Source organism: Mauremys reevesii, linkage group 6 (genome assembly GCF_016161935.1).
Source record: "Mauremys reevesii isolate NIE-2019 linkage group 6, ASM1616193v1, whole genome shotgun sequence".
NCBI lineage: Eukaryota > Metazoa > Chordata > Testudines > Geoemydidae > Mauremys > Mauremys reevesii.
The window spans coordinates 108904420-108930247 of NC_052628.1; the positions used below are offsets into that span (position 1 = coordinate 108904420).

Genomic DNA, 25828 nt, shown 5'->3' on the forward strand with positions numbered 1-25828 from the left:
AAGTCATTTGTAGCAGCAGCAGAAACAGTTGCTTTAGGGTCCAAATTAGCTTGGCAGATAAAATGTTAAAGTTGTTTCTGTTTCGCAAAACAGATCTAAAATGTCAGCATGTAGTCACATTCCAACAGAGCAGTACTGCTCTTTTCCATATTCGACTAGAGGTTTTGTACTTCTCTCCAGTTCCAGAACTGTAAAAGCAAGTCGGAGCCTGCTCCAATTGAAGTCAATGGAAGTTTTGACACTGACTTCAAAAGGAGCACGACTGGGCCCTAAAGTAACCACAATGAACATTTCCTTAGATTGCTCCTCCAGAGACTTAAAAATTCCTTTGTTGGTTTTTGAAAGAAAATTAGATAAGTTAAGGTCCTGAACTTAAAATAAAGGTTTTGGCAAAGCTGTTTTGTATAGCAATGCAATGCCCAAAAAAGGTGCTGTTTGATTTTACATCCCCCATCATTAAATGATATTTAAATGTCCGCTTGCATTTAATTACTGTACTACACTGTTTTATTCAAGTCACTTATGCAGAACAATATAGAACACATACTAATAAGCTTTACTTTTCATGTAGTGCAGATTAAAAAAGGAGCAGTAAAAAGGATAGTCTGAAAGTTACCTCCTGGGGAAAAAAGTTTCTCTTTCTTTTTTGTTTGATTATGTTCTGAAATGTTAATTGGGGGCTCATCCTTTTGGACTGGAAAACTGAAATGTACATGACAGCTTCCTACTGCTCATGTTCATAATGGCTTCAGAGACAGGAGGAAAATGTCCACAAAACATTAATTTGATTTGCAAAGCTTTGGAGGAAAAAAAAATCAAAGCAAACTTACTTTGGACTTGGCAGACATCTGATTTGCTGTGTCACGTTGCCCTCTGAGAATTGGTGCTTCAAACGTTAACTGGGGAAGGGTGAGATAGCTGCAATGCTAACCACCACATGCTAAACTGGATAAATCATGAACCTGGTTTGAATAGGCCAGCACTGTGCATCAGCAGATTTGTTTTTCATATACTATAGGGGAGCAAAAACCAGATCTTCCATCTAACACAGACACCTGTCTGTTGTTTTCTTCTTTTGCTCCAAAGTGGCAAGCTGTACTCCAGGAAATGTCGTTTGGGGAGGCTGATGGTTAATGGGAGGAGAGAAGTATCAGTTGAGAAGCATAGGCCCACTCCCAGCCCTTCAAAATAGGGCTTCCCATTTGATCTGAGATGAAGAGGCCATCTGCAAAGTTCCCTGATTTGGAGAACCAAGGCTCTTCCTCACTGAGTTCCTCCCAAATTCAGACACCTAAGCCACACCTAAGAGCACTTCCTCCCATTTTGAATCATCAAAGTCTTTCTCCCCCCAAAACAGAAAACAGCTGCCTCAAAGAGTAGCCATCTTGCATCTGAAGACACTAAGATGACTCTTTACTGCAAGAATTCCCTGTTTGAGACACCTGAACCCCTTCCCTACACACATCTTTCATTAATCACCTGCCATTCTTCTAGGTTCCCTGTCTAACCAGGCAGAAAGTGAGATCTACTTCATTTCTGGCACAGTAAGGGGCACCTCCTCTGCCCCATACCTCACTTCCATCAGGAGGCTGGGGCTCCTATCAAATTAAAGGAATTGAAGTGTAAGAAAACCCATGTACTGCATCTGGTGTGAATAAGAACAGGATTTGGATTCTGTTTCCTGTTTCAACACTGGGATTACAAATAAAGCAAGGAGATAACCATCAATATAATTTTTATTAAGACAAAATGGCTTATTGAAATAAGTGAAAGAACACCGAAGGCTCAGTCCTGCAAACATTTTCCGCTACGCATAGTGCTTATGCCCCCCAGCAGTCTGACTGGAGGCAATGGAACTGCTCAGGGTAGTACACACTCTTCTAGTAATGATCCACCCACACCACCCCGCCCTGCAAATTATGTCATTGGGAGCTTTTCAATTGACTTTAATGAGAGTTGGATTAGGACCTACATCACCGTAGCTGCAGCTGAGGCTAGGACAATTGCTTTCAATCGCAAAACAAAGACCAACAGATGTTTTTAAAGACTGTGTATGTATGGATATTAAATTTAAACAAATGCATATTTCTACACTATTTTTTCATTGCATCCTTATCTAATACTTTCCCCCAAACATTCTAAATTATTCCAACAGATAAGAAAATTAGAGTTCTGTAACACTAGCGCCACAAAGAAAAGAATTCCCTCAAAAATAGACTTGAAAATAGATTTGAGAGATCCCTCCCCACTGTATTCTTTCTAAAACTAAACAATGTTATTCTTGAACACCACACACTATAATATTTTTCCTTTAAAAGTCAGAGTCTAATGCAAATATGTGATGCAAAAGCACATATTTGCAAGTAATACTGTCATTCTATCAAAGTAACAAGCTACAGCAGAGCAGGCAGGCAAAAAACATTTTCCGATGGCTTTACAACTTCTAACAACAGTATATTTGCATTTAGGATGGCAAGAGATGCCATATACAACTTGGTTTCCATAAAACAATGACGACAAAGCTACTGCAGTTAAAAAGAAATATTGCGATGGGAGAAAGAAGAAAATGGGATGACAAAATTTGGTTTATATTTAAGCTATTTATACACAATTTTCATCAGTTGCTACAAAACTGAATATGGACCTTTATTTTTAGGCATACTTTAAAATAATATTTGATCCTTCAATTACAGATAATACTAGCACCATAAATATGTAAAAGCTCAGGGGTGAAATCCTGTCCCCTGTGAAGTCATGGGAAAATTCCCACTGACTTCAATGGGACCAGGATTTCATCACAGGATTTTAGCTGAAAATTACCAGATTTCCTTTAGTATATAGTAATAAGCAAAAGCTGGAAACAGGGGTTCTCAATCCTTTCCATGCCATGACCCCATTTTCTGTACTAGGATCCCCCTCCTTTCTACCTGGAACCTATGGGATGAGAAGGCTGCTTGTGATCCTCAGACACCTGCTTGTCTCCCCCTTCTCTGGGAGTCATGACTCAAGTGGAGAACCCATTTATTAAAAAAATCAGAAACAAAGGAAGCATGTTGACCAACTCCTCAGGTCTCAGACAGATCTGTTTGGTAACACTGTCCTGCTGATTAGAGGCCCAGTCCAAACCCACTGAAAACTATGGGAGTCTTTCCATCAACTTCAATGGACTTTGGATCAGGCCCTAGAAAGATGAAGATGCCTTTACTTTACTTAAGCAGAGAATTTTGTGAGAACACAGATGGGCTCTGAACTGTGTAAAAGACTTTACATCCAAAGCAAACCTGATGAGACTTTACTTACCTACAAACCCAGCAACATATCATCTATCTAGTTATACTACTTGAAAGCAGGACTCCATTGGAGAGGAGGTAATTATTTATATTGGTGTCTGTAGCTCTTTTGACCACCTTGCATAAAATCCAATATACAGAACTAACAACCTTGGATGACTTTCTTTCTCCAAAATATATCCATGATGATGTTCTCTCTTCCTAACTTAGCTTTTCTTTTTGTTACCTCCTGATATGCCTGCAAATACCTGAATGGGCGAAATTAGATACAAATTCCTGATGACCTTTTAGTGACCTCTGATGGATGGGTTACATTTCAGCATTAGGATATCCTTCTATACTCAGAAGCTACAATGAATAAGTGAACCAAACTTCCAGATTCTACTAAAACTAAATCATTAGTATTGCCAACCTGCTGCAAGCATATGTATAGATTAGATTTAAACAGGATCCAGAAGATGTTAAAAGTCATAGAAAAAAAGTGCCCTTGCAAAAAAGACACCACTTAAATTTCTCTGTAAAGGAGCAGAAGATAATGATTAACCCTAAAGCCACTGCCAGTGAAGGAACAGTAAACTGAACATTAGCATCCTCACCTATGAGTGTAGTTCAGTGCTTGATCAAAACAGTGGCGGGGGGGGGGGGCACGGATGGGGGATGGAGCTTAGAGGCTGCAGCCCTGGATCTCTGATTTCCTGGGAGCGCCTCCACTTCATGAAAAGGGAACTATATAAAATGGAGATTTTTTTAATCATATTCATGCTAATGCTAAAAAGAAAAGAAACAAAAAAATAATGTCCCCGTGGACACTGATTTTGACCAAGTTTCTTAAGCTTTCACCGTTAAAGTTTAAATTAATTTTTTTCAGCTTTTCAGGTGCTGACAACGGGAGTGTGAATGGGTGGTGCTAATCACCGGTCACTGGCTTCTAATGACAGCACTGCATAGTATTTCTTTATCATTGTTTTAACCTCACTTCAACAAGATGTACGGGTGACAATTTTTAATTGGAGGAGAGAAAAGAGTAAGCAAGTTACCCAAACTTACTGTTTCTCTGCTAGTACTGCTTCAGAAATCATCTTCCAAAGAGGTCTTTCTCAGGAAATGATAATCAAAGTGAAGATATGAATATGAACTTGTTCCCTCAGGAGAGGGCAGGAGAAAAGGCAAGCAGCCGTGAAATCCAGGACCAAAGTAATGATGAAAGAGACAGCCCACTTCTCCTACCATCTGTCTGTACAAAAGGTGGAGAGAATAGTTATGATAAAGAAGATAATGTCGTTAGCATTAGACAAGCTTTGACTAAATGGCCTTCTTTGATAACAGAGGAGTTTCACACACAGTGTATCAAGAAAGGTCTGCTCTAATTTCAGAATCACTATGACACATTTATAACACCTGAATACTAAAACCAGAAATGGTATCTCTCACCTCTTCTTTTCCAATGAAAACTACCAAAAGGGGAGAGTTGCCAGAGGCATTGCTGGCCATATTCTAAATCCGCAGGAGCAGCATTCTGTTGTGTGCAAACTCTTTTCGCCACCGAAATGTCTTAGTATCTTCATAACCCCAGGCTTTTCTGACTGGAAAAAGCAGGAGAGAAAACTTGTTTTTATGAAAACAGTGTGGAACACTGCAATGCCATGGTTGTATAGCTAGCACCTTCACAAGGCAAGAATCACATCAACAGGAAGATAGAAGCAGCTTCTTCCAACACAAACAGCTTATAGAAGGAAGTTTTAAAGCGTATTCTGATGGTAGTTAAACTTCTTGTTGAACATGGATTAGAATTTAAAGGAAGGAAGGAAGCCATTGCTGAATTTGACCCATTTCTAAGTGAGCATATTAAATGTTATGGGAACATAAGGGAAAGATAACCCCTCTTATTTGTCAAAAATCTGTGATGAGTTCATTGTTGAGCTAATGGGATGTAAGGTTTTGAAATTCACTGTAACTGACCTCAAAACAGGTGAAATAGTAGTTTCATAGTAGTTTGATAGTAGATTAAACTCCGGACATCGCTCGGTGGTCAGTTAATCTGTTATTTTATATTACTGCTTACATGGTGCCATATGGTGCATACATGAGCATTTCATTGAGTTTATACCAACTGAAAGTTACACACAGGCAAGTTGGTCTTCCAGATGCAAACAACATTGCTATTGAAAACTGCAGAGATCAATCATACGCTTATACAAGTAACATGTCTGGAAAGTATGAAGGTCTTGAAGCTCGGATCAAAAAAGACTAACCTCACTAGCTGTTTTTGTGATGCATGCAGAGCTCATTCTCCAAACTTGGTTGAAACCTGCAGCATTGCTTCCTGCATGGAAGCATGATGCCCTCCTCAGGGCATCCTGGAACTGTAAGCTACTGTGTTATCTCTCTGCCTCAGCAAAAGTGAGCTTTGCTGGAGATTGGACTCTGTGTCCACTCCCTACCATACCAATCGGTCTACTTCACCAGCAAACTCCTCCAGACCCTGCCAATCTTAACCGTGCCCTGCAGGTAACAGTGAACCCCAGTTCCTGAGATCCCCAGAGATGTTTCTGTAGCATCCGATCCCTCTTATTGGACACACACAATATCATGTGTGGTACCTGCATATACCTCACACAAGGATATTCATAATCAGCAGGTCACCAGCTTTCATAAACAATCTGGCTCAATCCACTTTTATAGTAGAATATAGTAGAATCATACAATCAGTTGATTCAGCTTTAAATTCTCTGGGGTTCAGATGCCATGTTCTCCCCCTGGAGTGTCTCAATGCTGATTGTGACAGGAAACCATAAACTTTTTCAGTTTTGTTCAGACACTAGATTTTTTTGTGGCATCACTCAGGCAATGGAAGCTTCTGTGCAACAATCTTATCAAGAGTGAACAAGGAACTTTCCTTGTCCAAAAATTCTGTCAGATATGAGATGGTCCTGTCATGCTGAATCTCTTAAAACAACTGTAGTGAACTACCAGGGCATTCAACATGGTTTGAAACAAAACAGTGAAATTCAGAAGGAAGCACAATCATTTTACAAGAAAATGTGCAAACTGAAAACTTCATTTATGAGTATCTCATAGAATGTGATACTAGAAAGGCTTGACAAAACTAGTGGAAAGCTTCTAAAGCCAGGTTTGTTGTTGCCCTTAATATTCTGACTTCCTAGCAAAAGTTTGCCACAAGCTTATGGTCTCAGTCTGATGATTTTGAGTAGCATGCAAAAAAGTTCCCCAGATGGCAAAAGTGACATTATAAGTTGAGGAAGAAGGAAATTTGAGGCCGAGTGCTTTTCTGTTATCCTCGACAAGCTAAGTTTGGAACTAAAAAAAAGTGAGTGTTACACTGAACTATCTGTAGTTGATCAAGAGATGTAAGGAAGCCAAATCTTGAAAAGTGAAGAGATGAAAACGTGCACTCAGGCATCGTTCAACGCTCACCCCAATGATCACTCTAGATCTGAGCTTTACACCACCATTTGTCAATTTTCAGCATTTATTGCAACATGCAGGAGAACAGTGCTACCGGAATCGTCGGATTTTTGCATGACAAAGATCTGAGTAATGTCTTCCTGAATATTTTCATGGCACTGAGACTATTTGACTTTATCCATTGCCAACCAATTGTTCTCTAAGCTTGCCTTAATAAAGTTGTCTTTGGTCAACTTAGTAGGATCATTAAGCTTCTTTTCTACCATCATTACAGTTCAATGGGATTTAATTCACACACATGCATCACACGAAAGCTTATGCTCCAATATGTCTGTTAGTCTATAAGGTGCCACAGGACTCTTTGTTGAAATTCACACACTGTCATTTGAGCAGGGGTGAAAGTAAGTTAAGGGACTTACCGATACGCTGGAATCCTGGGCAGAGGTGTGGCCTGAACCAGAAGAGGTGGGTCCTCAACTGGAAGGGGTGGGGCCTTTAAATCAAGATTTAGAGGCCCTGGGGCTCCTGCTGCGGCTGGGAGCCCCAGCGCTTTTAAATTACTCCTGGAGCTACCAGCTGCAGAGGCAGCTGGGAGCCCTGGGGCTCAGGGGCGATTTAAAGGGCCCTGGGCTCTGGCCACTGCAGAGAGCTCAGGACCTTTTAAATTGCCAGCCTAGGGAAGCCGGTTGGGACCAGACCATCTTACTTTCACCTCTGCATTTGAGGAAACAATAACTGAATTTGCAACATACACAATGCCAGTTTAAAGGTGCACCATTTCATTTGACTCACTCTTATGTTTATGCAGGTAGTATGAACAGTAACCTGTTCATTGTCTTGGGTTTTATTTTCATGTTTATTCAGTAATATACATGACTTGTTGATTGTTATGAGTACTTCTTTTTGCTTTCATTAATACAGTGTTCATAAAAACTGGGCCTATGAAAAACAAACCCTGGGCTTCCAATCTCGTTAATCTCGCCCTGATAGTTATACAACAGTTTACAGAGAAGTACTGCAGTACCCACATGACTAATTTGACATTAATGCTTGGCTAGATCATTGCTGGCTGGTTGGAAATCATGTGTAGGTGGATTCTATACCTGTTTCTAATATTTTATTAATTAGCTTCAAGTCAAATCACAGGTATCCGAATGAAACCTCAGTAACAGGGTGTTAGTATTGCAGCTGTGAAAAGTTGCAATATAGCTGTGCAGAAGATATTTAGAGATCATTTACACATATAAATAAAATGGAGGATAGTAGGACAAGACACTGAATCATCATCTACCTTCCTTCAGATCATCATATGTATGTTTCCCATCCCTTGAAAACAGAAGTTGGAAAAAAAAAATCAGTCAAAATGTTTTCCGGTGAAAAATGCATATTTGGCACCAAGTATTTTGCACATTTGTGTCAGAAAAAACTGAAATCATCAAAATGTTGACATTTTTCAGCTGAATTGTTTTGCTTTTTTGGTTTGAAACCCTGTACTCCAGGTGTCCCTATATCTTCAACAGCCAAAAATTAGGACTGGACAATGGAGACCCTGAAGCAGCTGGCACTGTCAGAAGACAAGATACAGGGCTAGATGGACCATTGGTCTTCCCCAGTGTGGCCATTCATATGTTCTTATTGAATCACTTTGGGTTGAAATTTTCTTCAACCCATTCTTCAAATGCAAAAAACAAACAAACAAAAACAACTTGAAATACACACATGTATATTCTATATCTAAATGAAACCTTTCATTTTTGATTGAGCAAAATATTTTGTTCAACCCAAAATATTTTTCCCAACTTCTCATTTCACTGAAAATTAAAAACAAAAAAAACCCAGATTTGAAACATTTCCCCCCAATTTCTTAGAATTTCCAGCAAACTAAAAAAAAAATTGTTATTTGCACAGCTCAACTCAAAAAGCTGAAAATAATACATGTTGCTTTGCTGGTGTTCCGTTTAGTTGGGTATCTTGTTCTGTTTATTTTGCTTCAGTGATTATTTGAATAATGTCACAATTTTAAAAGGCACATAATGAAAGCTAAAATGCCATCTGCCAATAGTTTTTGTTCCTGTAATTTGTTTTACAATTATAAAGCAATATGGTGAGGAGGCACAATTTCCTGTTTCAAGCTTTTTGCTCCAGCAAAATTACAGCATATTGGGGTGGTGAATGTACCCACACAGATTCCCCCACCCACTTCCCACAGAAAACTTAATCAACTACCGAAGTTGTTTTTCCTCTATTAACTAAGGAGTCAGAAGAACTGAAGTACAGAAAGATTAATTGACATGCCCTAGATCACATAGGAAATTTGTGACAGAGTCAAGGATTGAAACTGGATTGTCTTAACCATGAGACTATCCTTCATCACCAAGTCAATTCGTTTTGGGTCAAATGAAATTGTTTCATATCAACAGAACTAAAATGCTTTGTTTTAAATTTGAACATTCTCACACTATTCAGAAATTTTAAAAAATAAAAAGGAAGTTTTGAAATGAAAAGTTATTTCAAATAAGATTTTTTTTGGGGGGGGAGGGCTTTGTCTTAAAAAGTCAAAACAAACTTAAAACACAATTTTGGTGTGTGTGTGTGTGTGTGTGTGTGTGTGTGTGTGTGTGTGTGTGTGTGTGTGTGTGTCTTTTAAAAAACGAACCATTCAGCAAAAGCAACATGAATTTGCAAAAAACGCTTTGTCACCAAATCTGCATTTTTTGCTTAAAAAAAAAGTTTCAGCCAAAAAAACTTCACCCAGTCTCATGATCCCAAGGACTCAGAGTATGTATTTACACAGCCCATGGCAGCAAGACTCCAAGGCCAGGTCAGTAATCTAGTACTGTAAAAATAGCTGACCAGACAGCACTTTGAAGTTGAGGCTCCGGCTCAAGCTCTGGCTAAGAGGCCAAGGGGCGGAGGGTCGAGGGGGAGGGGGGGGGCAGAGGAGGCCTTCCCAGCCCGAGATCCTGCCTGAGTCACAACTTCAAAGCACTGTCTATGTAGCTATTTTCAGTGCTTTGAAGCCCAAGTCTGTCAACCCAGTCTGGGAAGCTCGATGCCACAGGCTGCGCAGATGTACTCCGAGTGCTTGCAAGTGGGGAATAAAATTGCCTGCAAAGATGATCAGAGAGGTTATTTTTCAGTTTCTCAGGGCAAGAAGTGGGAGCTTTGGGTCTAGGTGGAGGCAGAACCTCAGGGTATGTTTACACTGTAATCGTACGGTGTGACTGCAGCTCATGTAGACATACCCAAACCTAGCTGGGGTTTTGGAGGAGTGAAGCCAAGGCACCGCAAGTTTCAGCTTGGGCTAGCCACCCAAATAATTATGCAGGGTTCTGGGTGGGCTTGTACAGCCTGTGCTGAAGTTCATGCTGCCAAAGTTTCATTGCTCTAGTACCAGAGCAAACTAAATTAAAGCTAGCGAAGATAGGTCCACATGAGCAGCAATGAGACGCCATGACTGCAGTATAGATGTGCCCTTAGTTGTATTTAATTTAGGGAAAGGACTCCTAGACAGATTGAACCCAGCCCTTGTTGCTGCCATTGACAACAGCCCGAAGGGTAACGTATACAAACATGAATTAAATTAATTTAAATAAATACTATTACACTGCTATTATAAAAATCAATACTATAACATTGAAATCAATAGCGTTACTCTGGATTTCCATCCATGTTACTGAGAGCTGTTTGAAAGGGGTCAAAATACAAAAGTTTGAGAATCACTGCTCTAGGTCCTTTTATTTAATGATCATGTATCACAACAGCGCCAACTGCAAGTGTTCAAAAATCGTGAGTCAGGTCACCCAAAAAATTCAAGAGTGTTAAAATCTCATGTTTAAGCCAAATAATTGATTCGGGGATCTTTTTTATTTCCATCTGTGTTTTTTAAGCTTTTAAGATACGCAATGTTTGTGTTTTCAGGCTTTTCTCTGCAACCATGGGGCTTAGAAGTTAATTTTGTAAATAAAATGAAAGTGGAGATCCTCACATAATCACTTGCCTCCAGAAGCTGGGGCTTTAAGAAAAACACCAAATAGGAAAACACTCAAGATAAAAGATCAAGAAAGTTGGCATCACTAAGCTCAGCTTTATGGCATAGTTCTGCACAGCCATTACCTGCTTAATACCACTCACTTTATGGTAGGCAATACTCCCTTTTGGATTCAGTAGTTCAGCCTGCAAGTGTTGTATATAGGGTTGCCAGTGCAGTATTTTGAAAATATGGGACAGACCTCAGATGTCCCCAGTCTTGATTTCAGTCACTGGGGGAGTCCCAGTGTCCTTCCAAGGTGTTTTCTCTCTTTCTCTCTCCAGCTTTGGGTGCTGCAGAGAACTGGAGGCCTCAGTCTCTCACCTGTGGCAGCTCCTGTTCAGTGTCTGCACAGGTGCCGGTAGTTAAGTCAGAGATTGCAGTTGCTGGTCTCCACCTGTTGCAGCATTATGTGCCACGTGTAGGGTGTGGACGGGAGGAAGTCAGCAGCTAGAGGAGGCTTCGCTCCATGGAGGGAGGGGTGATGATTTCAGTGGAGGTCCAGGGGCAATTGGGCCAAATGAGAGTGGTGTTGCAACACTGCATGCCAAGTCAACTTGCCATCCAGTGGCTCTTTGCTAAGTGAAATGCCAGGGTGCTGCTTTGTCCTGGACTTCAGGGACTGGAGAGATGGTCTGGACCACAGCGGAAGCACTCACCCTGGTTGAAATACAGGATATACAAGCCTCCTGTACTGATTTAGTACAGGACAGGCAATGTTTTTATTTAAATGAGGGACCTCCCTTATAATATGGGGCTGTTGGAAACCCCAGTTGTGTAGGTGCAAATTCAGAGTGACACCATTGATCACGCCCACTCTCGACAAACTTTGTTCTTATTGCTGCCACCTTTGTGGAGTCATTTTCTCTTCTCAAACTAAAAATGAAATGAAATGGTCTGAAGTAAAAATAAACTCAGTAGATCCTTCTCCAAAGGGGTTTCCATAGTGAAGTTTTCCATTTCACAATATTTGTCTCCAACCTTTTTGACCAGTCCTTTCCTTTCCCCTTCTCTTTGTACACATACAGTACAATATACATACAAATTAAGAGCTAAGTAGCTCTCCTTCATATCTGAGGAATCAAATAGCATTTTATAAAAGGCTTTTGTTTGTTGCATAGATTATGCATTTCCCTCACCAGCCAACCACCCACACAACTGTAACAGCACCCAAGAAAACACTGTGTGACTGAATGTACCAGAGAGAGATCTTGGAATGTTTAAACATTTAAGATTTAAGACATGCTTAGTACTAGACCATAAGTGGTGTTGGCATTTGATAGTGTGTTGGTGGTTTGCACTCAGTAAGTGCACCTGATGAAGTCGGCCTTTTTTCTCTCACTACCTGCTTGTCAAGTTGTAAGCATTGTTCCATCTTCAAGCAGAGCGTATCTTTGTCACATAGATCGGAAATGACTGCACAAGGGTAAGCCACTGTCACTTTGCTATGCCACTATTATTGCCATCAATATCAATTTAAATAGTCAGTATTTTACCATAAAGAAATTCCCTGACATTCAGTTTAGATCTTTTTTCTATAAGTAAACCGTCTGGCTATGAGAGAATATTGGGGTGGGTGTATACAGAACTTCTATCAAAAGGCTCTTGTATAGCCCTAGGACACATGACATAGCTTGGCAAAAAATTATTTGAAATATGAAGAAGAGCATGGAGATGGACAGGAAAAGACATTGGCCCTAGAGGTATTGTCTTTCATGGCACAGAAAATGTCCAATGTGAGAAATGAATATAAGCACCTGCATATAAATGGCTAGAATCCTGGACTTTTACTTGAGTAAGAACTAGGCGGAAACTTGTTCAGGTCAATGGGAGCTTTGCCTGAGTAAGGACTATCAGAATTGACGAGGACTTCAGGATCTGGACCAAAGTAAGAAAATCTTATTTCTCCACACGCCCTCCCCGCAGCAGTCAAGCCATGAATGACAGTTTGTTTGTGGAACCGAAAAAAAATCCTTTTTTGTCTCTGATTTCATGTAACTGGTATGTAAATTGTGGGGATAACTTCACCTCTTCCAAGCAAACTAGAAGAGGGATGGCTATGGGTCCTGGATTTTTTGTTAAAAAGACCAAAATGGGACTACAGACAAACACAAACTTCTGCCATTTCAAAGGAAAAGCGGAGTCTTGATTATAAATAGATTCCTACAAGAGAAATAAATAGTGATAAGAAGAAGAAAACTGCTTTGGTCATGTGTCATCTGTGCATAAAAAAAAAAAAAACACAGGAAGGTGTTACTGAAAAGGGAGTCTTTGGAGATGGCCAGAGATACAAGTGTCCAAAAAGACATACTAAGGCTCACACAAAAAGATGGATTAGTTCTGATAACTTATATCATCTTCTCTCATTGGACTTATGGAAAGTGATGTCATAAGTGTAGTTCATCCTCTCGTCAGGAGGAGATACCAAGTATCCTATGCAGATGGCAGCCTCTACCTGCTACTTCTGAGGAAGAACTATGGAAGTGAGCAGTTCGGGGCCACTGAGGAAAGTTTCCTTCTAACCATAACGGTTAGGTTTTGTCCCAATGCTTGAGGGTTTATATCCCTTCCAAAGCTAGGGTGGGAGAGGGTTTTTTTTTGCGGGGGCAGAGGGTTGTTTTGTTTTTTAGATTTTGCTCTTTTTTTAAAAAATACATAAGGTAACAATTCTGGATATTCTACTCATCCATATAAATGTCTGTTCCTTTTTAAAAATCCTGCTAAACGCTTAGCCTCAAAGATATCTTGTGACAAGGAGTTCCGCATTGTAACAAATAGGGATCTTTCACCCTAAACTGGACTATTGTCTGGCCACAGTATGAATGATAAGTTAGAAGATAAAGAATTCACCTTTGTTTTAACATTAGATAGTTTACTATAAGCACTTATGTTATTCTAAGATTAGGGTAACAAATTACTAACAATACACCCTCTGGTGAATTCCAAGATAAATTAGAAGTATTTTTGAATCATGAAGCACATATGACCTAGGTTCTATTTCCAGCCCTGCCAATGACCTTCTGTGTCACCTTGGGTAAGTCACTTCACCAATCTGTACCTTTGTTTCCCCTCCTATCCTTTGTCTTGATTATTTAGAGCAGGGGCGGCACCAGGCCCCAGCACGCCAAGCATGTGCTTGGGGCGGCATGCCGCGGGGGGCGCTATGCCTGCCGCCCTCCCGGCGGCCAGCATAGTGCCTTCCGTGGCATGCCGCTGTGTTTGGGGCGGCGAAATGTCTAGAGTAATCTCTTCTGAACGGAGACCAACTCTTACTACATGTTTGTATCATGCCTAGCACAATAGGGCCCAATCTCAGCTGGAGCCTCTAGGCGATATTGTAATATAAATGATACATAATGATATACTTGGAGTAAGTGTACTATTCCTAAATTCATGAGTGAAAGAAAGTGGCTTTGCTATGGGGATTCCAGGTTTGAATTGGAATTTCAATACATTGCCTACATTTCTAAACTTCAGATATAGTTTTGGTTGCACTACCACTGACCATCTCATAATTTGTGGCTGATATAAAACTTGATTGACAAAACAAAGGACTTGTATTAAGGAACCACTGAACCATATTGGAACCAAAATGATCACTCTGGATGAGGAGAGAATTTCACTTATTTTACCACTCTGTGATAAGACTCATCTAGTACAATTCGAATCATGACTACTTGGCAAGTTTTCATACACTATATTAAATTCATGTAAACATGATCATGAAAAAACATTTAGTAATTTCTAATTTAACTACTTTGATTAATAAAACAAGAGGTACAAAAAATGGCTAAGAGTGTATTTTTAATTAAGCAACCAGAAATTAAATGAATGTTAAGATTAGCCAGCCCATGTGTGCTTTCTACTATTTGACCTATATTATTGATCCTAATGTTCTCATATTATGTAGCCGTTCTAGCACAGAGGTCAAAAGCCTGGTCTTCCACACTGAACAAAGGAATTCACAAAGCAGCTTAGTAGAGCAGTGAGTCTGCTTTGGGCTCTCTTGATGGAATCTATATGTGCCTCAGTAAAGATGTGGGTAAAAAACAAACAAAAAAAGTGTTATTAGGTCCATCTAACCTACTGCTGGCCAAGGCTCTGATGTCAGTAATTCAATAGGATAGTACCCTATCCAGCCCACTTTAGGTACTGAAGCACTCAAGTGTTATGGCATCATCCCATTTATTATATGAATTTACTGCTATACATGATGATTGGACCTTTATAGATTAGTGGACTTTGTGGCCATTATGATCGTATAATCTAGACTCCTACATAACATAGGCTATAGAATTTCAGACATTAATTCCCATATCAAGTCCACAATTTCTGGTTGAGTTTATTGGTCATTTTTTATTATTTACAAAATATCACCAGCTTAGTATACTTTAACTCAGCAAGGCGGCATTGTTATCTTGAGATTAGGCTACTGCAATTCATTCTTTGTGAGAGTTTCTGATCATGTTATCTCCAGCATGCAGCTGAGAATATATCATTCCCATATTAAAAAACTCATACTCCTTCTCATTAAAAGTTATATCCCCTTTAAAGCACTGCTATTTACATTGCATAGGCATCAGTTCAGGACCAAATTTGAAAATCAGGGTATAACTGGGACACCTGCAAACACAAGCACGTTCGTATCCGTCAGGTAAATGCTCACACAGAGGTGAGTACACAGCTATCCAATCTGGCTGCATAAATGCTAGTGTGTATGCACAAACAAGCATTTTTGCAGGGGCACCACTCATGCCTCGCTTTTGAAATTCTGAGCTCTAGTTGCTGCAGTCAGGAATACTTGACAGAGCTTTTGCCATCGGTACCACAACATATTGCTCCTCACTCTGGGCTACATCACAACCTGATGATCTAGCCTTTAACCATTTGTACGTGTTATTTTTCTTTGCTGCTTAATCATGGTAATAATATCTGTTAGTTCTCTAATTGTTGAGCTTCCTAGTTCTTTTTCAAATATAATACTAAAATAGCTTCTCCTTGTCCTTCCTTGCAAAGATTGCAGGCTGTTGTATCAACACAAATTGCACCAAAGGAGCTTTCCCCCTCGAGATATTCAATACTCGAGGGGGAAATAAGATACTCTCTGCCTGTAATCTTTTTTACATAAACCAGAAAGATCCGAATTGTGTGTGCATACAGAATATATAAATAGTACTGTTAAATAGATAGGAAACTTTGCTGAAGCTCCAGAAAGGACCAGGCTTCAATATAATGAATGGGTGAGGGTCAATTGTTATGTTATCCAGACTGGGTCCCCTATGTATTCTGAGATGCTCTTAGATCCCCGAGACAAATTTATGAGCCACATCGCATTATGGCGAGACAGTGAGAGACGTACAATATCTAGACAATCTGTAAAACAAGTACTTCAACCAAACTAGTAGCTTGAATCACAAGAAAAACAAGAATCGCGTTCCTTCTTTTGGAGTCAAAAGGAATCACATGCTCACTTTCTTCTGAACATATTTTATTTTTGTGCATTTTTTTTTCTTTTCCATGCTCTAAAAACATAACTGAGTTATCACGACACTTGAAAGCCAAGGGGGCTATGTTCCATTTCTGTTTCTAACCTGGGTGGCTCCAAATATTGTCAACCTCTCCAGTCTACTCACCTGATTCTGATATCCCTATTAAGGCAAGGCTCTCCCTGAAATCAATGGGAGCTCTGCCTGAATAAGGACTCTCTCTTATTTTTCATTATTGGTACTGCAGTAGCACTGAGGGGCCAGAATCCTGAACCAGAACCCCATTGTGCTAGGCACTAACATAGAACAAAAAGTTGCTGTCCAAAGAGCTTATTTGTGTCTTCTCCAACATGTTGGCTCTCTTCTACCTCATTTCTTTGTTGCTGACTTCATTCTGCTCTTTTTAGTGCCTCTAGATAAACTGAGTTAATTTTGGAAACTGGATCTACACCATTAATTGTGATTCATGCAATTTGAGAAGCTATTTTTAAACAGCATTCTGCATAAGGTCCCTAATCATCTGCTACATCTACAGGATCTTCTTTTTTTCCCCATTGAACTACTTGGTGTTGCTAGTTTAGTTTAGCTGCCAAGAAAGACGTGGCTGACTCTAGCTGAACATATAAACAATTTGCATCCAATCTGTCACCTGTTTCAAAGGAAACGCTATGACACACACTTATTTTATTTTTGCCCATCCCATTATTTTAGAAGACGTAGTTAAAATTAACAAATAGCAACTTTGGCCACTTAAAACTGTCATGTGTCTCTGGGTTTGACAGAGATCTGACACTTTATCAGATGCATGACACTGCAGCATTACATTATGACAGGGCACTTCAAGAAGAAAACACGTCAGTGCTCTGAGCTTAAATAGACAAATATTCAGTTCAATAGCAGCTTTCCAAGCTGCAATGATATAGAACAGGGTAAAATCTAGAGCAGTAAATTCCTCCACAATTCAGTTACCAATAAAGAAAATACTGCAGATCAGGTTAGCGCTATTGTTTAGTAGTTGAAGCACATATTTAATCCAGTCCAACCAAAACAAGAACTTAAAGGTCTTTCTATACAAGTCTGACAAACAAAAATATATAGCATCAACTTGACAGGCCTAACTATCCCCAGGAGTATCATGCCACTTTAAAACCATGCCTTTTCTAAGCCTATTTTTGAAACACAAACGTGAAATAGGCTCAAGGAGAATCTCAACTCTCATGAATTATCTACGCAGATGGATTTTTTTTTAAAACATGAAATTATGGAATTGGTTTTGCAATGTTTATTCATACATCAACAAAAAAATGTGATGTGTCACTCCAGATCAAAAAATGGATGAAAAGTAAAATCATAGTCATTCATCCTTAAAGCAGACTAATTGCTATTGTCATTCTATACTGCGGAGATGGATCAGATATCCCCTTTTGAAATTAACAAGTGAACATTGCATTTATTGTGATTTGTTGTGTTTTCCAACTTGACTATTCCAAATTGCATCAGTGCAGAGCTTTATACCTATATTTTCAACCTGCACTAAGCCCAGTGCCAGCAATAGTGTGTGTATAGTGGCAGAACTTTCACGGAACAGATTGTTTAGTGTAAAATACAGAAAGAGTTGCCGGCTAGTAACTAAATTGATCACAGAATGATTTTATTTTTCAGGTGCCAGTTTTACAAAATAATTTATTTACAGTAACATCCCCATGGAAATGCAATGGCATAGGGAAACCATCTTCATATATTCTATGAAAGCCAAAGACTTTTGAGCTGATATCAGAAAACTGATGCAAGATCTAAATGGCTAGGGTACTGAACTGGGACTGAAGAAACCTGGATTCTATTCCTGGCTTTCCCATGGGCCTGCTGGATGTTCTTGGGCAAATCACTTCACCTCTTTGTACCTCAGTTTCCCATCTGTAAAACTGAGATGATATTTACTCCCCTTTATGAAGCACTTTGAGATGTACAAATGAAAAGAGCTGAGTTTTATTAGAATGTAAGGCAAATATTCTGCTTCAGTGATATTAGAGAAACCATGTCAAAGTTCCCTTGAACTAATGGCTAATCAATCTTACAGGATTAAGACATTCTAGTTTCAGAGCCAACAAGGCATAATGGAGTGAGGTGCCCAGCATTGCATCTGACTACCTAACTCAACGAATCAGGTACCCATTTTGCAGCTGGATGAACTGAAGGCTGCCTTTCAGTGTGAGATCAAGCAAGACTCAAACCCACAAGCTTCAGGAGTGTAGGTAATCATCTCAGCCATTCAACCACTGCAATACACTAAAGAAACTGACACTTACCTATTTAGAATCCTTGAAGTTGCAACTAATAAATGTAATTTCATATGTTTGCCATAACATTTGCGCTTGACAAAAATGAACCACTGAATTAGAAAGCCTTACTGCATGCATTAAGTTAACAATTGAGCATTTTAAAGAAAGAGGGAACAAGTGGAATGAATTTGTAGCAAAATACGGATATACTTTTTTTATTAAAATAATGTATGCTTATAGCACTGTAACCCTTTACAGATCCAGTCTAAAAATTCAGATATATTCTCCTACACTCTAGGCCTAGAAAGCAATACGCTTAAGTGGAGTCACATGGAGTTCAATGAGACTGAATGTACGCAGGTGAGAAGACAGATCTGTCTGCTAAATCTGGCCTTATTTTGTATTACACACACACACACACGTGTGAAGTCAAGCACTCAAACGTTAAGGAATGACGGAACGAAGATTGCCTATGCAGCCTCAATTGGGTGCCCTTTGGTGTTTATATTCTGTAGGCTACAGAATATCTCAAAATGCATATGCACAAGGAGGCCAAATTGCGGTTGCACGGGCATCCTTAATTCTAGGATTTCTAACTTTTGAGTGCTTGACTGTGCATCCTTAGGGTTCTTTTAACATGAAAAACTAGGTTTTTACCAAAACAAACTAAAAGAATCAGAACTTCCATCAAGTGGCACCACACGCTAGGTTGGAACCTATAGATCCACTACACAGACCTCTGTCACTTGAACTAACTTGAATAACTGAGAGCAGCAGTAAGTTGTCATCCTCTAGGTGAACCAACACTAATAGAGTCTATGATTCTGCAAGAGGGTTTCCACAGATACTTGCTGACATGACAGGAATGGTGAGATGCCAAAATCTTTGTTTCCATTCCAACTGCTGGAGGGGCGTGTCCTCCAATGGTCATTCTGACCATTCCCCAAAACTGTCCTTGCCCCAATCCTGTCTCTTCCTCACCCCATCCCTATTCTCCTAATCTAGTCAGTCCATCTCTATTACTCAAATTTCTAATTCCAGTCCCAGTCTCCTTACCCAACCAGTCCTAGTTCCCCCACACAACTCCTCATCCAGTCTGTTTCCCCGCCCCCCTCGCACTGGCCTCTAGTCACCCCCATGCTCCCCGTCCCCACTGGCTCCTAGTGCTGCTCATCCAGTTACAGGGTCTACTCCCCCTGCTCCCTGGTCCCAGGGCATTATGGGGCCAGTAACCCCACCCCCAGGGGGATGGGATGAAGGGCAGGGTAGGCCCACAGGTAAAGCTAATAGGACTCCCCTGGACTGCAGGAAAACACAGCCCACTGGCCAGAGTCAATAGGACTTCCCTCGACTGCAGGGAATCGCAGCCTAATAGCCAGAGCCAGCAGGGCTCTCCTTGGCTGCAAGGAAGTGCAACCTAATAGCCAAAGTCAGCGGGCCTCCCTTTGGCTGTGGGGAAGCACAGACTAATGGCCAAAACCAGTAGGGCTCCCCTGGGTTGAGGGAAGTGCGGCCTAATGGCCAGAGTCAGTGAGAGGTGGTTCAGTGCGCTGCCCCGCAAAGGGCACCAAAAGGGCACCAAATTGAGGCATGGTTTTACAAAAGGTAGATCATGCCAAACCAACCTGATCTCCTTCTTTGAGAAGGTAACAGATTATTTAGACAAAGAAAATGCAGTAGATCTAATTTACCTCAATTTCAGTAAGGCATTTGACACGGTTCCACATGGGGAATTATTAGTTAAATTGGAAAAGATGGGGCTCAATATGAAAATTGAAAGGTGGATAAGGAAATGGTTAAAGGGGAGACTACAACGGGTCGTACTGAAGGGTGAACTGTCAGGCTGGAAGGAGGTTACTAGTGGAGTTCCTCAGGGATCAGTTTTGGGACCAATCTTATTTAACCTTTTTATTACTGACCTTGGCACAAAAAGCAGGAATGTGCTAATAAAGTTTGCGGATGACACAAAGCTGGGAGGTATTGCTAACACAGAGAAGGACCAGGATATCATACAGGAAGATCTGGATGACCTTGTAAACTGGAGTAATAGTAATAGGATGAAATTTAATAGTGAAAAGTGCAAGGTCATGCATTTAGGTATTAATAATAAAAATTTTAGTTATAAATTGGGGACACATCAGTTGGAAGTAACAGAGGAGGAGAAGGACCTCGGAGTCTTGGTTGATCACAGGATGACTATGAGCCACCAATGTGATATGGCCATTAAAAAAGCTAATGCAGTTTTAGGATGCATCAGGCGAGGTATTTCCAGCAAAGATAAGGAGGTGTTAGTACCATCATATAAGGCACTGGTGAGCTCTCATCTGGAATACTGTGTGCAGTTCTGGTCTCCCATGTTTAAGAAGGATGAATTCAAACTGGAACAGATTCAGAGATGGGCTAATAGGATGATCCGAGGAATGGGAAACCTGTCTTATGAAAGGAGACTCAAAGAGCTGGGCTTGTTTAGCCTAACCAAAAGAAGGTTGAGGGGGGATATGCTTGCTCTTTATAAATATATCAGAGGGATTAATATTAGGGAGGGAAAGGAATTATTTAAGCTTAGTACCAATGTGGACGCAAGAACAAATGGGTATAAACTGGACACTAGGAAGTTTAGACTTGAAATTAGACAAAGGTTTCTAACCATTAGAGGAGTGAAGTTCTGGAACAGCCTTCCAAGGGGAGTAGTGGGGGCAAAAGACATATCTGGCTTTAAGACTAAGCTTGCTAAGTTTATGGAAGGGATGATATGATGGGATAGCCTAATTTTGGCAATTAATTTTGGCAATTGATCTTTGATTATCAGCAGGTAAGTATGCCCAGTGGTCTGTGATGGGATGTTAGATGGGATGGGATCTGAGTTACTGCAGAGAATTCTTTCCTGGGTGCTGGCGGGTGAGTCTTGCCCACATGCTCAGGGTTTAACTGATCACCATATTTGGGGTCGGGAAGGAATTTTCCTCCCAGGCAGATTGGCAGAGGCCCTGGAGGTTTTTCGCCTTCCTCTACAGCATGGGGCATGGCTCACTTGCTGGAGGATTCTCTGCAGCTTGAGGTCTTCAAACTACAATTTGAGGACTTCAATAACTCAGACATAGGTTAGGGGTTTGTTATAGAAGTGGATGGGTGAGATTCTGTGGCTGCTTTGTGCAGGAGGTCAGACTAGATGATCATAATGGTCCCTTCTGACCTTAAAGTCTATGAGACCTAGGTCCTCCGTGCTCCACTGGGTCCCAGCCCAGGGCCTTGGTAGCGGCAAATGGGTTCACCACTAAGTCAGCAGGGAATCTGCCCACAACATGCTGACTGCCGCTGGGACACTGGCTAGTCCCTCCCTGGGTTACCTCCTACCGTGACTCCTGCAGTTGAAGTCGGGGTGTCTTCAGAGTCTCTGGGCTCCTCAGGTGGTGACTGCAATCTCCCTGAGGCATCCTCAAATACCTAGGCCCCCTACGTGGATCTCAGCATCTCCAGCTCCCGCAGTCTGGGATCCTGGCTGCTTCTCGGCTGGAGAGCTGAGACTGAGCTGGGCTGCTCCCTTTTATACCACAGCAGCAGTTGGAGTACGCCCAGCAGGGTCGAGGGGAGGGGTTTGGTTTCTCCTGCTAAGAGCTCTGTTTTAACCCCTTTTGCTCCAGTGCAGGGCCAGTATACCCTGTCACACAGGGTCTTTGCCCAGCCAATCCCCACCATACCCTCGCTCCTCATTAGATCTGTCTTCCCCCTCCCCCACATCTCCTTTCCTCCACTCCACTGGTTCCAAGCCCCAGTCTAGTCTTATCTCCCAGCTCATCATCAGATCTGTCTTTCCCTCAAGCCAAGGGCTCCCAATCTCCCCAGCTCCCAGTCTCCTCTCTCAGCCCTACAGCTGGTCCAGTTTCCCTTCCTATCCAGACCCTGTTCTCCTTCCTCAGCCAGCCCCAGTCTTCTCCCCTCCCAAGGGTCCCTGTCTCAATTGGCTCTCTCCACATCCCTCTCCCAGCTCTGGCTCTTCTCCCCTGTGCGTTTAAAATCAGGCAGCTTCCTCCTCCATGCTGCCTGAGCCCATCAGTGGGGTCACAAAGAGTACAGGAAAGGCAGGCTCCCTGCTTTCAATTCCAGTGCCCAGAGACTTGGACCCAGCCTGTCCCACGGAAGCCCAGAGCTGCAATTGCAAAGAAAGTCCTGCTCAGTAAGCTGCAGCCACGGGCTGGAGCATTGTCAGCACAGATAGTATCCTCAACATTCTCTAGCAAGTCTCTGCTGGTTCATAAACTTGGCCAAACATGGGTAGATTTTCACAGGGATGGCAAAAGGCATATCCCTGACACAAAGACCACACCCCTCAAGCTCCTGCTCCAAAGCATGGTGTCCCTAGAGCTTCTCAAATGAAATGTCACTTTAAAAAAAACAAACAAGCACATGGGCAAATCAACATTTCCCCTACCCTCATTCTCTGAAACCATGGAACCATTTTGGCTGAAGTTTTTCAGAATCATTCAGCCAGAGACAGACACATCATATGGAAAACTTCAGCACAAACCGTCAAAGTGTGACAAAGTGATAAGGAACTTAAAACAGGGTCTTATAAAGAGAAGTACTGAGCAGTTCTATCAGACCCACATAGAGAGTAGGCATATTATTGCTTATGTAAGAAAACAATTTGTCCTGTCAATAATTTGTTTATCTTTAATTTTAAAAAGTAGTTAATAAAATTGAAGTGCTCTGTACTACAAGCCAGGGATAAATGGGAAAGTGATAAGAGTAAACAGAAAATGGATACTGTGGACACAAAACTACATACTTCGCCGTCTGAAATGCAGGGCTTATAAAACGTGGTCTCACGGACTATTCCCATCATTTAAAGAACCAGCAGAAAGATAGAAAGGACTGATCAAAACTTTCCTTGAGGTTTGATTTAAAGCCCACTGAAGTCAATGGTAAGGCTTCCACTGATTTCATTAGGCTTTTGGACTTGACATTAGATCATCATAAAATGGTCATGGGATTAACACATGCTCTGAAAGTAAAGTGGAATTAACATTTCACTGCCATCCAAGAACCTCAGCACACTTTATGGACGTTAATGGAGTTATGCCTCAAAAAAATGCTTGCAAGGACAGGAAGCATTACCACCCCCATTTTACAGATGGGAAACAGGGACAACAAGAGGTTAAGTGCCTTGCCCAAGACCGCAAGAAAGTCTGTGCCAGAGCTGGAAATAGAACCCAGGTTTCCTTGTGCTGTGCTTTAGCCACAAGACACTGTTCCCTCAATAAAAGTGAATGGGTAGATAATCAGATAAAAGATACAGAAAGTGAAGCTGAGAAGCTTGAAAATAAATCTGAAATGATGAACGATAATAAGGGCTTTGCAGCTTCTGTGAAACAGGCTAAATGGAGCTCAGAGAGGGAAATTGAAAGAGTGGAGAACCATAGGAGAGCTAAATGTGTGAGCACTGAGAATTCCTGCAGGTAAGGAGGGAGCAGTTGATGAGGAAATTGGTCTGCTACTACAAGAAGTGTTATAAGAATTCCCACTAGAGGCTGAGGGAATAGGAGCAAAGCAGGTCTAATAACTGAAGTGATGGCTGCCACATACACTTACTCCTCTCACTTAGGGCCAGATAATGGGCAAACCTGTGCACATCAGCAGCCATGTACTCCCCTGAGCCAGTCACCCTCATCCCAAGAAGCACTTGCCACAAAGCTGCTCCTCTCTTCTCACACAGGTAGGAGGTGAGATGGCAGAGTCTTGGCTCTGCCCTGCCAATGCTCCAGGCAGTGCAGCTTAACTAACACACCAGGGGATGTACATGGGACAGGGCACAAGGAACTGGGAAGCAGGTTGCCCCTGAGTCACAATCTGGTTTCTGGGCTGTTCCTGAGGCAACTCAACAACACGTGTCCCATACTTAGGGCTTGTGGCAACACATAATTGCTGTAAATCAGACGTAACTCCACTGAACTCTGTGGAGTTAGGGGGCTAAAATGGTGTAAGGGATAGAAGAGATTGGCCCAGAGAGTGCAGAATCCCAAATTATTCTGCATTATATAGGTTGGGAGAGAACTCTTCCTTCGTGCTTTGTAATTTATTTACTAGAACATTACGTCTGATATAAATACATTTTTGTATCTTCCTCACCTAAAGCAAAGATTTTCCCTCTGTCTTGAAATAATTTTGTGTGAGTGTGAGTGTGTGTGTGTGTGTGTGTGTGTGTGTGTGTGTGTGTGTGTGTGTGTGTGTGAGAGAGAGTGTGAGAGAGAGAGAGGACAAGAATTCAGATAATCATATGCAGTATCTTCCATGTAAAAACACAAGTGCCCTCATTATTTTAACAAGCAAACAAATACCCTATTCTTCAGCTCTAGCAAATACAATTTTAAAAAATTGTTTATGATCTTAACTAATCCCCCATTAGTGATAATTAATTATTTTTATTCCTTTTGTAGATTCATTGTTTGTATTTGTGCTGTCGGGTGACCAAGGGGAATGGTCTCAACTTAGTTCCTAGTAGAGAACAGTGGTCACCTCACAAAAAAATACTGCCACAAATGGAATCTGTGCAATCTCAGTAAGACACACCAAAGTCTTAATGGGAACAGGAATTAACTACGTTCTCACTGCTAGAGATGATCCCTCCAAGCTATAGGTCAGGTATATTGATGGAACGCTTTGAAGACCCCATATTGCTGCCATCTAGGTCGCACCTAAAGTCATCTGCAGACAGATTGCAGTTCCGTTGCTATCAATCTAGAACTTCTGATTCTAACATGGAGAGCTGTGCACAATGGAGCGATAGTAGATGTCAGACAGGTACCGGGACCATCCGACTAGCACAGATTACATGGTTCAGTGCAAGTCAAGGTCTGAAAGGCTGCAGGGCACACCTCTAGCTGCTGTGTGTGCTAAAAAGGAGTTTATTTGACTAGGTGCTTTCCCAGCAGACCATGCCTTACAGCTCTGGAGAACCAGGAGGCAGGCTTGCTTGGCTCCCTCAGCACTAGAGTGCTGAATTGTAGTCTTGCCCTACTGCTGCACTGTTGTGCTGTAGGAATTTAATAATAATAATAATAATAATAAATAAAAAAGGCTCCCCATGACTCCTCCATGCCCCCATACAACACCAGGCAGAGTTTGACCCAAGGTATATAAGCAGTGGAATTTATGCTATTTTTCTACATGTCTGTGTTCCGTAGTAGGAGAGCAGTAATATCAATATGCAAATACCTACATTATGTCTGAAATAATGTGTTCAGATAGACCATAGAATTTAAAATTACTGGGGAAATGGATTGTCAAAGCTCCCTAAAGGTTAGAATATAGAAAAGGAGA

General features: G+C 41.2%; 2 long non-coding RNA genes across 6 annotated transcripts in view; both read right to left on the reverse strand.

Moving 5' to 3' along the window:
* Nucleotides 1-25828, reverse strand: part of LOC120407263 — a 234434-nt gene that overhangs the window by 58599 nt on the left and 150007 nt on the right. The window lies entirely within an intron of this gene.
* On the reverse strand, nucleotides 3486-4865 carry LOC120407266. The gene is made up of 3 exons (XR_005599871.1): nucleotides 4722-4865; nucleotides 4338-4524; nucleotides 3486-3538 (listed from the first exon to the last, which is right to left on the reverse strand). It is a non-coding gene; the product is annotated as an uncharacterized LOC120407266 (long non-coding RNA).